Source organism: Amblyomma americanum, chromosome 3 (assembly GCF_052857255.1).
Source record: "Amblyomma americanum isolate KBUSLIRL-KWMA chromosome 3, ASM5285725v1, whole genome shotgun sequence".
In the NCBI taxonomy this organism is placed as follows: Eukaryota; Metazoa; Arthropoda; class Arachnida; order Ixodida; family Ixodidae; genus Amblyomma; species Amblyomma americanum.
In genome coordinates, this window is record NC_135499.1 from 3278657 (window position 1) to 3293495 (window position 14839).

General features: G+C 47.6%; 1 protein-coding gene across 1 annotated transcript in view; it reads left to right on the plus strand.

Annotated features, from left to right (window-relative positions):
- The window catches only part of LOC144124420 (uncharacterized), a 662500-nt gene continuing 647661 nt past the window's right edge, over positions 1–14839 (plus strand). The window contains exon 1 of the mRNA XM_077657051.1: positions 1–449. The gene's annotated coding sequence lies outside the window, so the exon portion shown is untranslated. The remainder of the gene's footprint in view (positions 450–14839) is intronic.

Genomic DNA, 14839 nt, shown 5'->3' on the forward strand with positions numbered 1-14839 from the left:
CGCATGCATGGAGGACGCGCTGCTCCGGTCCGGCCTCTCCGCGAGCGAGCTGCGACGCGTCGTTTAAAGTGGTGAGCCGCGAGTGGCGGCACCACGCTCGTCTCACCGGCGGCGGCACAGCACGCAAGGCCAGGTTGCGCGGCCCATCTGCTGCGGACGAATGGTGCTGCGCCGAGAGGAACTGACCGGGCTGTCTGGGCTACTGGAAAGTGCGCTCGCCGCGAAACGCGTGGTTCCTAGTGGGTTCATCGACCCTGGTTCTGGTGAGTGAAAGTGGCACGCCGAGGAGACTTGGATACCTTGGGATATGCACTGAACACCGTTGCGCAAGACGCTTGAGCACCGTGTGGGAAAACAAAACTGTGCACTTTTCTGCGTGGTCGGGTCTTCGTCTGCAGACAGCGGGTGCTGCACTCTGTGAACGCTGTCGGATATGCCTGGCCTGTGAGGTGAGTAGACTCTCCGTGCGAAGCGAATTGCACGACTCAGTGTGCTGCAAATGCAAGAGGCACAATTACCGAGCGGGACGTAGCTCATTCAATTTATCTCACTTCTCTTCGACCGTGAGGGGAGGCAACAGGCGAGGAATACGAGAGTAAACTCAAGTTCAAGGATGCAGGGACACTTTTGGCCGCCGAGATAATGAACTAAGCATCTATTAAGATAGATGAGTATGAGGTTTCAACGAACACTTTGAAAACGAAACAAATTTTCCTCCATCGTGCGCGAAAACTGCAGACGATAGCTGACTCAGAAATGGAAATTAGGACTTAATTAGTACCACTGCGAATGTGCAAGGCGAAAGCAAGTTCAGTGGCGGAAGAACAGAATGCGCGTTGACGATGCGTTGCTGACCCAGTAGCAGAGGGTCATTTGCAGACCGAGGGCTTCATTACTGCATCAGTGACGATTTCATTGCGCTCACTCATAAGCATGACCTCATCGCCTCATCATGTGCGCACCCTAGCGATGACCGGGGTGGAGGCATAGTGCGTGCACTGTAACTGAGCTCTAGTTCTTTGCTCTTCTTGCCCGTAGTAACGCGCCGCACACTAGTGCGAAGCGATAAAGCCGGGCTAAATTGCGAAAGCCGTACCTCCACCACTTCACAGAAACTCCAACTCGTAATGCTTCAGCTTCCGCACTACGGCTGCTTGGATGCAGCGCTTGCCGGAACTTTTAGGAGCTGGCTTTTTGTCCATCGTAGCGGTGAAAAAGGATGCGTACCAAGCTGGGCGCATACTGGAGGAATAGCAGCATTTTCGAGGGTGCACTGGCGGCATTGTTGATTATCGTTAGGTCATCCGCACAAGTGCGAATGTTTTCGAAAGTGCGCAACCAGTTAGGAATGAATTACTGATCATTTAGTGCGAGGAAACAAAATATCTACCAAATATCTACCAAAAAAATAATTCACAAAACTCTAGCGGCCTGAAGTTCTTCGTTGAGAAAAAAGACAAAAGAAGGCTGCCAGGAAGCTTCTGAAGAAGGTACAGCTTGAATCAATAGCCAAAGATGTCAAGAAAGATCAAAGTTGGTTCCTGCACGATTTCTTCAAAGGAAAAACCCACAAGGTGAATTGCCCTCTTCGTGTCATTGTTTCAGACAAGGACAGCTAGCAGCGCATGGTAGGGGAACTTCTAAAGAGGCACCTGGACAAAGCTGTGGGACCAGATCCGTTTTTAGTGCAGAGCTCAAAAGAACTTCTTTCCACTCTGGATGACATAACATCGGCCACCACGGCGTTCTCGATAGACATAGAGGACTTGTTCTACTCTATTACGCATGAAGACTTGTTTGCAGCTGTCAAGCAGCAAGTAGAAGAATATGGTGGAATCAGCTTCCGAAACGCAGTTAGCATGTCCTTGGAACAATTTCTTGAACTTTTGAAATTTTACCTTGCCTCGACCGCAGTCTGCCACAAAGGACAGTTTTACATTCAGAAAAGTTGCATTTGCATTGGTTCATCCGTAGCACCCGTTTTATGTAGTATTTTTCTCTCTTCCTTTGACCTGCGTTTGCAGTGCTGTCTCTACAACCAACATATTGTGCGCATCTTTAGGTACGTTGATGACTATCTCGTGATGGTAAACCTCTCTGCTAATTCTAGTCTGTCTGATTCAGTGAGTAGCATCCTCAATATTTTCAAGTGTGAAGGAAAAGGGCTTCATTTCACGCATGAATTGCCTAAGGGTAACGAAATCCAGTTTCTGGATATCAATCTAGAATTTACGCCCTCACATATCTGTTGGTCCTACAACCCCAGAATGAACAAGCAGTTTCTACCCTATGACAGTGCACATTTAAAGTTGGTAAAAAGAGCGATCGTTCACCTAGCCGGCCGTTCCGCCCTAGAAAAGTCTTGTCAGCACAAAATGAGTTTAAGTCTTAACCGACAGATTGAGAGATTGTATGCTGCTGGGTATCCAAGGCAAATGATAGCCTGTGTGTGCGAAAGCTTGCTACAGAGCATGAAGAATACGAACCGCCAAGCGAACGAAGAACGAAAACCCGTGTGTGTCATGCCTTACGTGCACCGAGGGTCACACAATATAAAGAAAGTTGCAGGAAGATACGGCATCCAACTCGTGTTTGCGGCGCCATGTAAGCTCGCTAAAGTGTGTGCTATAATGAACAGAGACGATAGACAGCAAAGATGCACCTTAAATCACAGCCTTGAGTACTCAGAATGTGCCAGAGAAGTTATCTATCAGGTTCCATTGTCCTGTGGAAAGATGTACATCCGCCAAACTGGGCGATGCTTCAATGAGGGGGCAGCTGAACACGCTCGCAATCTGTCTGCCAACTCAGGAGGCAATTTAGCTTTACATTGTAAGAAGTGCTAAAAAAGAGATTGCCACCCGTTTCTCGAAAGCACAAAGTTCCTCGCTACGGCTAGAACTAAAACAGAAAGGGAAATAACTGAGGCATTCTTATTCGCAAAGAATGCGAACAATTGTGTGAGCACACAGTCCATTGTGCTTTCGAATAAATCAATCTCGTTTTTAGAAAGTAAAACTTGAATCTGTCCTTTTTAACCCTGCACCTTTACTCTTGTTAATTGTTCTTTCCATTCTTCATAGATTTTAGCCTGGTTTTAGCCTTTGTCATTTTCGCGTCGCCTTTACCTTTGTTTATTGTTGTTTCCATTGTTCACTCTCGGTTTCATGGTTTTAGCCTCGTTGTTAATCTTTTGTATCATTCATATGGCTTTGTTTTTATGCTTTTCTGCCTACTTTTTAGTGCTTGCACCTTCATCTTTTACCGTTGTTACTGTTGCTTTCACGTCTCATTCCGTCGCTTAGTAAGTTTTTCGCTCGTAATACATGGTTAGGCCGTCTTCGTTTCCGTTCTCTTTGAAGTTTTGGTTTCACCGTCAGGTTTTATGTTCCCCTCTCCTTTTATCTAGGTATCAGGGGTGATTAGGCACGCATACATTTGGGTTTTTTTAGGCTGGTTCTCCAGATTGGCTCTACTCAACTGTTAAACTTATCTGCTGTGTTGGATCGGGGTTGTCTCACGTGGTGGGCTGGTGCATTTAAAAGGAATGCTCGAAAGCGTTTTTCGAATAAAAGTTGAAAGTCTGCGCTCTGTGTGGGTACGTGTTTTCTTGCCTTTGTCCCTGTTTCTTTCGCGCAGTTTAATCATGAACGAGAAGCACCAACTAGCCCGCCAGAAAACCCTTCGTGAGGTAAACCTTAACATAAAAACACCAGCGTTTCTTAAAACAACGCTCTTGTAAAGCAGAAAAGAGCAAGAACTAAAATACAGGTTTCGCCGCCACAGGTCAATCTCTCAGAAGGGTGATTGTTCGGGATGGTCTGTAATTCACAAGTGGTTCGTTAGCACAAAAAAAAACACATTAGACACGCGAAAGAACACAAGCGCTTGTGTTCTGTCGTGTTGCTGTTTTTTTGCACTTTGGAACCTCAAGCCAACCTGGCAAGTACAAGCCTGATGATGTAATAGAAGTAAACACCACAGATGTATGAGGCTAACGAAGGCGCATGAAGGTTACATGTTTGGTCAATATTGAAGTATGTAAGTTTTGTTTTGAAACCACTAGCGCACTTTTATCACGCGAGGAACACGCAAAAAAGACAATTTGATGGCTAAAGTCAAAGAAAACCTGCAATTGGCGGCGCATCAGGCGGCCAGCTGAGCTTCGGTACGTTTTTGGGGTGCTTCGCGGCTATGCGTTCTGTTTGCCCACATGGTTTCGTTATGCGCCTTAACTTACTAGGGCGGTGTGGAAGAGTGCCTCTTTAATCGCTTCTCGGACGAAGTTCGTGCAATGGCACGCAATTGTGACTAGAAAAAACATCTGTGTGTAGCCAACGTTCAACGTGCCTTCACGTTAGCAAGCACACCGTTCGCACTGTTCGCTTCGTCAACGTACAAAACGCTGGGCTGCATAACCAGCCCTACGAAGTCTATTAATATAGAATTTAAATATACCCGCACATACAAGTCGCTACGCATCAGTCGTGACGCTGCCGACTCCTCGGTGTCAAGACGAAATTGCTAGTCGCGCCGCGTCAGCCCTGAAAAGTGGAGGTCGTTGAATGCAGACGCAGTTCTTTGCGAGAATTTTGCTGTCGCAATCGGGAACGGGATCCGTCGTAACGCTGGCGCAAACGTAAGCGAAGCGACGGCGGTTAACCGAGGCCTTCCACGTCCGGCGGGCAGTAGTGTTCATTTTGGCTGCTCCTAGGCGGGAGCGCAGTGCTTGTGGCCAGCAGTCACGGATGCCTCTTTTCCGGTTCCGCCGCTTTACGTCACTCTTCTCCTATTCTTCATTAGAAAGTCCCGAGCGGCGGGAAAAAGTTTCTCATCTTGGAATCCGAATCTCCTAGCAATAAATGCATATTTCGCAGCCGGTAAAGCGGCCACAAAGCTACAATGTACCGAACTATCGGATTTTAGTAACGAAAAAAAATTGACAAGATCGACCTCAGTGTCTCTTTAAGGCGTTGTCCCAAATAGTCGCCGTCAATAACGTGCAAGCGATACAGCACCGTTCATGCAGGAGGAGCTCTGCGCTTAATTCGCATCTTTTAGCCTCAATGTGGCATTCCATGTGGTTTCAATGAGATAAGGTCTTGATGCATTGCTTACACTGCACATGGCAATAGCTTTGTGAAAGATACGACTCTCTGTCTGTTCTCAGCACGCTTATTTTGGAAGGCCCGATATTTATCATCATCACCATGATGAATCTCGGCCCCGAGATACTATATGAGTAATGTGTGCATAGACTTGAAGCCAGAAATAAATATAATAAGAAAATAATTCGCGTATTAAGTTCACCTACTGAACTGAAGCCTCCCGTAGGCATATGCAGGGCCGCGTTGCTACTTCATGTTGAGGTGGACTTTGCCGCAACCGCACCGCATCCGCCTTCAGAACAGTGTGCCGAGTCTGAGTTGCGCACGTGTGGCAAGCTGTGCAATGAACTTCATCAGGGAGCCTGCTCTGGTTCCTCACACGGCAGTTGTTTTCTGGGCCGCCAATACGTGTCCCATGGCGCTAAGCATAAAAAATTACAGCTTGCATTTGCAATCTTGCGCAGACCAATTTTTAAGGCACTCCTAACTAGCAGATGCGGCCTCAGGAGTACATTTGGAAGTTCGCAGCGCTAATAATAAAGGGTAGGTCACCATTATCGCATTATTTCTGCAGGATCTCACCAAACACTTGAGTTTTCTCACACGTGGAAGTGAAAATAACCACATGAGACGTTCACTACTGTCGTCCCAGCGCTGATGCTACTTAGTGATGTCCAGGAAAGCGGTGTTTGATTTTCGAGAACATCTTTTCCGCGCCCTATGCAACTAGGACGCTCAAGAAATCTAGCACGAATATTATCGTGTGGACTGAAGTATAGACCAGCGAGAGTTTGGGAGGTGTTCTCCCAGAAAGTTTGCGCAGAAAACGTACCACAAAAAAAAAAAACACGTCGGAACGCGTTACACGCATGGTCAAAGGTTGTTTAAAGAGCATGGATTACAGTCACGGTCGAGGTGAGCACAACGCAGTCAGGGTCCTCTCCCGCATGCATGGCCATCGTCCAGTGCCGATGCGCGTGGCCAGTTTGGTACGCTTACTGCTCCGATGTCACCTGCAATGGTATCCATTTCGACTCGGCATTGAGGCTAAATACATGGTCCTCTACTCTCGCAGCGTTGCTGCTTGGCCAAACCTCGCCGTTTCGCAGAGCAGTTTGAAATTAAAAGAAATGACTTTTTCACCTCTGCTATCGAATGGATGACGCTAGTCGTGACGGCGTAACGTCGTGACGCGTGATTGGCAAGATGGCCATCAAAACCGAGAGACATGCAGCCACTTACTCTGGCGCAAGAAAGGGGCATGCTTTGGCATAGCATTCTATCGCAGGATTAGTGTTCGGCAATGTTGAGTGACCAAGTGCCTGCGAATGCTGCAATACAGAGTTCACGTTGCGGGCCCAGCTGCCTCAACCAACCATCGGCGTGAAACGCCTGTTCACACCACCCACGCGATGTCTCGTCTGCGGCATGCATTCTGAGCAGGAAGAACGCTGCCATGTGACGCCGGTCTCTCCAAGCGGGGATGGCCGACTAAAGTGGAAATTCCAGCTTCGTAGCCGGGCACAATGACCCAGACAAATGTCTCAAATAATTTTTAGTAACATTTTACACAAACTGTATAGGATCTATCATAAATTCGCTTCATTGAGTCCGCAAATATCAAGAGCTTAAAATACCACAGCCCTTCTGGATAAATTAGTTGCGCTTTCAATCGGGAGATGCGTGATTCTGCTCTTCCTGTGGTTCCTGTTTCCGGTGTCTGGCTATCTGACTTTGTTAATTTGGCTTTGATGCTTTCTCTATATTTACCGAGGTGTCAGAACATTAAATTTCAGTGGTTAGTCAGCGTCTGTGTCTCGTGTTCCCCTTTATGTTGTGTTTTGAGTAGTATTCTATGCCACTCAACTACAAACTGGCTCGGAATGTGTTAATCAGGATAGTTAGATATTTTTTTCAATAATTTCTAGCTGGCTGATGAGATCAGCAAGACTGCATCTCAAATTTAGGATGCGAAATTGCGAACAAAAAATTGTTTTATGAAAGAAATGCTTGGTGCTATCAGGGGCTGAATAACATCCTTCCGATAAAAAAACAGTGTGTACTGTGTAGAAATTGCCTGTGATGACATTTTCGCGAAAAACGCTAAGCATTTACCACCCCGCATTTTAAATGGAATATTAGAAGACCATTTACAAAGCCTACCTATTAGCTTAACTATAGCTACTGACGCCTCCCAATGTGATGAAAAGGCAGGGGCGGGAATATATTTCCCGCTTCTAGATTGGTCTTTTTTCTGTGCGGCTTCCTGACTACACCCCAATTTTCCAAGCGGAGTTTCAGGCGGTGGTGCTTGCTCTTCGCAAACTAGAGCCAGCTTTCTCTTCAGTGGCTGTCATTACAGTCTCTCTTTTTTTTGTGTTCTTCCCTTGCTTCGGCTGTAGATTCATCAATCCTAACCACCTTCAATTCATTACTCCCTCCGCATTTGAGCCTTGCTCATATGATATGGGTGCCAGGTCATAGCGGTGTGACAGCCAATGAAGTTGCGGACTGCCTGGCAAAGGCGCCCCTCAATGGCGCCGTGCTACCTATCGTTCCGGCTGCAGCATACGTTGCAGCAGCGAGGTTTCGGAGACAGAATTTGTTAAGAATGACAACTAGATCTCTTTTAAGATCTGATGATTGCCTGCACCTGAGGTATTCGTGGAGCAGGCAAGCATTCCATTCACGACAGGTTGAGGTATCTCTATCAAGGCTCCGCTGCCGGATCCCACCCATAAATTTTTATTTGCACAGGTCTGGGTTTGCGCTTAATCCCGTCTGTGTATTCTCTGGTGAGCACGAAACAATAGACCATTTTTTGTTGTTTTGTCGCCGATACACCATGATGAGAAACGGCTTTTAGAGAAACCACTACAACAGCTTGGCCTTTGTTTGAGCAGCCCAGTCATATTGTCGTTTGGAGCCATCATACTTTGGTACAGCCACAGGACTGTTTTTACCGCCGTCCAAAATTTGTTAATGGAATCATGTCGGCTACCTTGTTATTTTTTTATTTTTTCAATGTGATTTTTATTCTTACAATTATCATTATCATTTAACTACTCGACTATAAGCATTAGTCTCGATCTCCTGCGTGCGTTATGCATTTACCGTTTCATTACGTTGTTCCTTTTTTTTACTTCTTCCTTCCTTACCATTCATTTTTTATTTTTTATTTTTTTTGAAGCGATGTTTATTGCCTCAGGGCATAAAACTATGAAGTGAAAGATGAGTAAGATGCTTAAATAAATGAAAAAATGTGGGCTGATTTGATGAAATCAAGAAGCGAACGATGATATCGACATTCATTTTATTTTCGTCCAGGAAATATTTACCTGAAAAACTCTGTGCCCCCCAATTCTTGGCCAATCCCCCATATGGGCATGTGCCATAGTATGAGGATAACAACAACAACAACTGAACGCACATTAACGCGATGGCGATAAGGGCACCGTGTCGCTGAAAAGTCGGCGGCGGCGGCGGCGTGGGCCGTGAGCGGAAAATCTCAGAAGCATTAGTAAATAAAACCGAGGAGGAAATTGGTCCACCTGGGGAATCGAGCCAGGGCATGCGGAGTGCGAGACGAACACGCTAACCGCTCCGCCACGCCAGCTCAATGTTTTTTGAATGAACAAAGGCTGGTCTTGTGAGTACGGTGTTGTCTTAGAAGGGTGCTTCAGAGAGATATACTGTGGTGTATATTAGTAATTATGAGCATGGAAATTACAGAAGACACAGTTAAGCGAGTAGCAAAGTGCGTTTTTGCTACTTGTCCTCTTCGCTTGAGGCGCGCGTAGCGCTATCAGGCGACATACACTAAAACCACTCGCAATGTACGCCACTACCCCAACAGATAGCGCGCGACGGCAGCGCCTCCCACTCGTCTCGTTCGGGCGCAGTGGTGCCGTGCGGGGACGCTGGAATCACGCGGTGAGCGGCGAACAACGCAGTGCACATCCAAGGCGCGTTCACCACGAAGCTTGCGTCTTGCTGCCCGTTCGTTCGGCGCGGAAGCTCTGCTGGCGTTCGTGGCATCGGGTTTGCCGAGAACGATGTGCCGACGAACTATGACCGCAACTTGAGTCCCGCGCGTTTCGGCAAGGCGCCTGGCAGCACTTCTGACCTTCTGCATATGTGAGAATTAACCCATTACGCTATCGCGTCATACCCTCAAGGCGGAGCCTGAGTGTCCCCTGCAATTTTTCTAAGAAAGCAGCGGACACGCAAGAAAGACAGAAGAGGACGACAGAACACAACGCTGACCAGTCAGTATAAATACCCCACTAGGGGCCAGAATAGGGAATGAGAAGATGCAGCTCATGCATACGAAACTGCGGCCTTCAAAAAACAACTGGTACATGTCAACATTCGCTTTCACGATAGGCTCTTTCTCTGACAAAGCTATCGAGGGCGTGCTGATATATTCCTAGTTAAGCCTTGTTATCATCAGTGCTTGGATGATTTCTGTCGCCAAAGCATCACGGTTTCTTCCTATCACAGCGCAGTCCTCATATAGTGGCTCGCCATTATTATATTCATCATCAATTTCATCTTTCTTGCAGTCTCTGAAGTTCTTTGCCAAGTGCCGTGTGGTGGCAATACGTGAGACGTTGTATTCGTGTTCATTTAATCTTTCATTAAGACTCCGGTCAGTTTGGCCGAAGTACTTCTTCCCACAGGACTCTGCCAAGGAATAAACCACTCCTTCCTGGCAAGAGAGGAAATGCTAAGCGCGCTTCTTTGAGCTGAGTTGAGGTTCACTGTTCGGGGAATTCACTTTCCGGACTAGACTATGCAGTCGCCTCGGCGCCGAAAAATTAACGTCGACTCCCGAACTCTTTCCAACTCTCCCTTGGTTGTGTGACTCCTGGTGCAGATATGGCACGAGAGCAATCGTTCTTTTATTTTTGTAATTATTAGTTTTTCATTCATTCCTGTCCTAAACTTTTTCTGCATTTCTTCTGCTACGGAAACTCCAACATCCGAAAGGTAATCGGCTGCGTTAGGCGACCTACTTTGCCTTTTGCATTGCGTTGTTAAAAAAAGAATCCACAATTGCTTTTTTCACGAGTTTTGAATGTGCAGATGAATATGGCAGAATGGGTTTGTGACCACAGGGCTGAAAAGCCCAGCACATGTGGGATGAAGTGAAATGAAGCGAGAGATATAAAAACTTGATAAAACCACGTACTGGTATTTCCTGCGTTAAAACCATCGAATTGAGGCACTGGGAGAACTTAGAAAATAATTAAAACCTATAAATTACACAATTCCTCAAACAGATATTATGTCGTCCGTGAGTAATTTTATTCATAAGCACGGTGTTGTGGCATTCCAGAATGAGTGCGGCATGACAAGTAGTTTCCTCGAATTTCTGTCATTTTATCTAGATTAAACTTTTGCTGAATGGAATGGGGGTGTCTACCTTCAGAAGGATGGTATCTGCATTGGATCATGCTTAGCCCCAATACCCAGTGACATGTTCCTTGGCTCACGCAACAGTCGTTTGAAAGTGTGTCTTGAAGGGTCCGGTGTTTGGGTGTATGTGTAGTTTTTAGATTTGTGGACGACTACGTTGTGTTTTTTTAATGTGAAAACCTCGATTTCTAGTAGCAGGTTCACCATGTCTTTTCTAAGTTCTCCGACTGCCTCAATGCGATGGTTTTAAGATACGAAGTACCAGTTGATGGTTTTATCGGGATTTTAGATCTCTCTATATAGTCCAAGGTTCGACGGAACACCGTCTGGTCAGGGCGAAGCATGATTTATTCACAAATGAAAATTGGGTCACTGACCAAGTCGAAAGATGAAAAATGACGTTTCGGGTCCCATACGGGGCCCTTGTTCACAATGAGGCTCTCACAGGCTCTCTGTCATGAGGCTCTCGCTATCAACATAAAACTAGCTTGTATCGTAGTTATCCCTTCTACCAACAACTCGGTGCAGGTCAGCGATCCTCAAGGAGGAATCATCTTTGACATTCCCTTATCCTAGGGCTTATTACTTACGAGAAGACGAAAATTTCTAACCGTTTTCTGACGCTGCCACCAGGGATTCGCTGCAGATATGTAGCCTTGGCACGGATGGCTTGCGGGCGGCGAGACAATGTATTCGCCGGTGGAGGTAGTGCTGCCACCGGACGGCGCCGTCGGACGGCGATGTGGACACTGTGTTGCAAGATATTTGCAAGATACCATAGAACCAGTTCAATCCTACAAGTATTTAGGCGTAACACTTTCTAGTGATCTTTCCTGGAGTTTGCATGTCACTAACACAATATCGTCAGCTAAAAGAACGTTAGGATTCTTAAAACAACATCTTCATCACGCTCCTCAACGTTTAAAGTTACTAGCATATAAATCGTTCGTTAGGTCAAAGTTGGAATTTGCATCGCCAGTCTGGAATCCCCATCAAGCTTATCTCATTAATTCTCTTGAGTTCGTGCAAAATCGCGCGGCCAGGCTTATTCACGCATCCTATGCTTATGACATTAGCGTTTCCGCCTTGAAAACGGCATCCGGTTTACCGTCCTTGTCACTCCGTCGCCGCACTTCCAGCTTATCTTTATTTCATAAAATCTTCAATAGCCCTATGCGCACCGCTCCTTATACTATACCCCCCCCCCCCCCCCCCCCCAAGCACTCCGCACCAGTCATCATTTTCATGCGGCCCGTCCTCTCTTGCGCACTGTCACCTTCGCCAATTCCTTTTTTCCCCGAACAGCTGCAGACCGGAACGGCCTTCCAGGCGACATTGCCACCATCACCTTCATCCAAGTTCATTGATAATATAAAAAAATATGTGCAGTCGTAAGATTCCTTTTTTATTATTAGTTCCCACCCCTTATGTAATACCCCAGTCATGGGGCCTTTAAGGAAATAAAATGAAATAAAATGAAAATGCTGTTTCTCTCCGGATCAGCGCGTCACTTCTTTCGTTGCACCTTAACCCACAATTGTGGCAAGCCGCGTGTCAACGGCGGACCGTGATTCCAGATAACTGCGCTTAAGTTCGGTATTTGCGCTTTGAGTGTGATCGCCGAGAAAGTTTATTGTAGTGCGAAAGTACTCTAAAGCTCAGAACCTTGCCACCGTACGTAGGATCTTGTGCAGCTGCCTAGCAACCCCCGAGTTGTTCGGTCGGCTAAGTTCCGAGGAACATCGCGCTAACTGCGGGACGCTCCTCCGGAAACCAACACGGGTCGCCGTATACCTACAGAAACAGTGGCGCATCTCGAACCGCTACGCTGGGAGTAGCATGAAGACTAACCGCCATCTGCGCCTCATCAGCCGTATCATGCTTGCACATTAATGAAGTAAATATTGCCGCGACTTGGTTTACGAACCCGCGGCGGCACGTACAGATCAGCTTTGGAGGCCACTGCACGAGAGCACTATGCTAACGGCGGCACACTCTCGCAATGTGCACTGCGCATCGCCATCGTCATCAACATCCATCTGCGGCGCGAAGAGATCAGTTCAGCTCAACCTCGTTGAGACCTTAACCTGAGTCCAATATCGTCGCCAGGCGCGCCGGCGACCCAGCGACCAGGCTACACATATGATTTCGCACGTTTACTCGGTTTAACTACATTAAAAGCATACCATAATTTTTTCGCTGTGCTTTCCGTCGACATATTGTTCAAATGCATAAAGCACCATGAAAATGCTCGAAACCTATTTCTGTTTTTTTGTGAGCGGTTGTGCGCACGGTTGCAGCGCAGCTGGAGGACTCATTAGTTCTCGGTGCGCCAGAATCGAGAGTGTATTAAAAAAACCGGGCTCAATTACAGCTCGCAGTTTGACGTCGAAGCTAGATAATTCGTAACGAATGGCAACAAATAAGCAGTTATCGGTAAAACTGCCAGCCCGGACCGCACGGGCGTTGCCATCTTGTGCGTACGGCTCAAAATCCCCAACGCTGACTTCTCAAAATTGCGTGCGTGCGCTAAAGCTACTGCCACGTTATCGTTCTGCGCATGCGCACTTTGGACCTGTTACTTTTTTTTTTTGAAAGCGAAATTTATTGCCCCAGGGCATCAATGATGGGTGAAGGTGTGATGTCGAACCTGTTATTCCATTAAGCTCGCAATCGCGTAAAGTCCGCTATACCAAACTTAACCGTTTTTTATGGTTTTTCTTTGGCCGCCTGAATCCGAAATATATGATCCCTCCTTTACTTCGTTTCGCTGCACTGCTGCGTCATGACCAATTTTGGCCAATCACTCACGCCTGTCCACAATTTCAAGCTCAAATGCAGGGCCGCTCGAGAATGTTCCGTGTCAGACGATAGGCTTGTGTTTCAGCTCTGCTCGTGCTTTGTGCATAGTCTCTATCCAGTCAATTTTCTCTCGAAATTTTGTCTCGAAATAGTCACGATGCAACTACAAATGACACACACTCTCGGTCCATGACATTGTTCATCGCGCTGTACAGTTAGATTTGTTCCTCAATGGAGACCAGTGTGAAGAACTCATTTTGCGCTAGTGCGCACATGGTTCAGCCAAGGCTGGAGAATGTTTTCCCTCTGTCTCCACGTGGCCACCGTCGGAACAGTGCCGACTGTGCGAGTGGGAAGCTCTCTCATGAGAACAGCGAGAGTAGTTGCAGATAGACGTGCAGATGAAAGTCTCTTCGGGATCTGGCCAACGTGGCCGCACCCTATCGTCGCGCTTTGGCTCTGCCCCAAGGATGCAGCGGTCATGGCTGGCAGGCCACCGTTCTCGTTGTGGCCTAGTGGTCTGAGCGTCCGCCTCGGCTGCGGGAGGTGGTTGGTTCGAAACCCACCGCCGGACACCCACCGGTTAGAATGGGTACAAGCCACCCCCGGCCCGGCGCCCGGCTTCTCCAGGGGTGTGCGCTTGGAGGAGGCTCCGCAAACCCCACTGCGCCCCTTCGGGGCCAAACCCAGTTTCGAACAACTAAACCTGCAAAGGTGGTTCGTGTTTCACTCCCCAGTGAAGAGTTCGACTCAAGACTCGTACGCTCGAACCAGCGTCAAGTTCAACACTAAGGTCCTTCGTCAGACGCGATTCAGAGTATCACTACGGTCATGGGCTAGTCCGGTTTTTCGGCTGTCCGACTTTTGCTGTTCGGCTGTCCGACTTTGTCGGACGAGCCTTGAGTCGAACTCTTCACTTGGGAGTGAAACACGAACCACCTTTGCAGGCTGGGTTGTTCGAAACTGGGTTTGCCCCCGAAGGGGCGTAGCGGGCTTCGCGGAGCCTCCTCCAAGCGCACACCCCTGGAGAAGCCGGGCGCCGGGCCGGGGGTGGCTTGTACCCATTTTTACCGGTGGGTGTCCGGCGGTGGGTTTCGAACCAACCACCTCCCGCAGCCGAGGCAGACGCCCAGACCATGCAAACCTTCACCGACGAAGTTGCTCCTCTGCAAAAGCGGGAAGCCTTTCACTTCCTAGGAATGACTCATTGATGTTGTGTAACTTGCTGGCCCATTCTGTACAAAATAGCAACTTGGTGTAGACATGAAGAGGTCAATCTGACGGGCTAGCTGGTTTAGCATGATATTTCAACAGCGCATGCTAGACACGGGCAGACGACGAGGAAACAAAGAGAAGACAAATGTACGTCGGTCAAACAGGTCGATTTATCAACGAGAGATCACTGGAACATCGAAGGGATCTAACCGGATCATCACTCGGGAGCTTTCCTGTGCACTGCAGGAAACAAAGCTCTAACCATCAATGCTGCCCTATGTTTGAAAGAACAA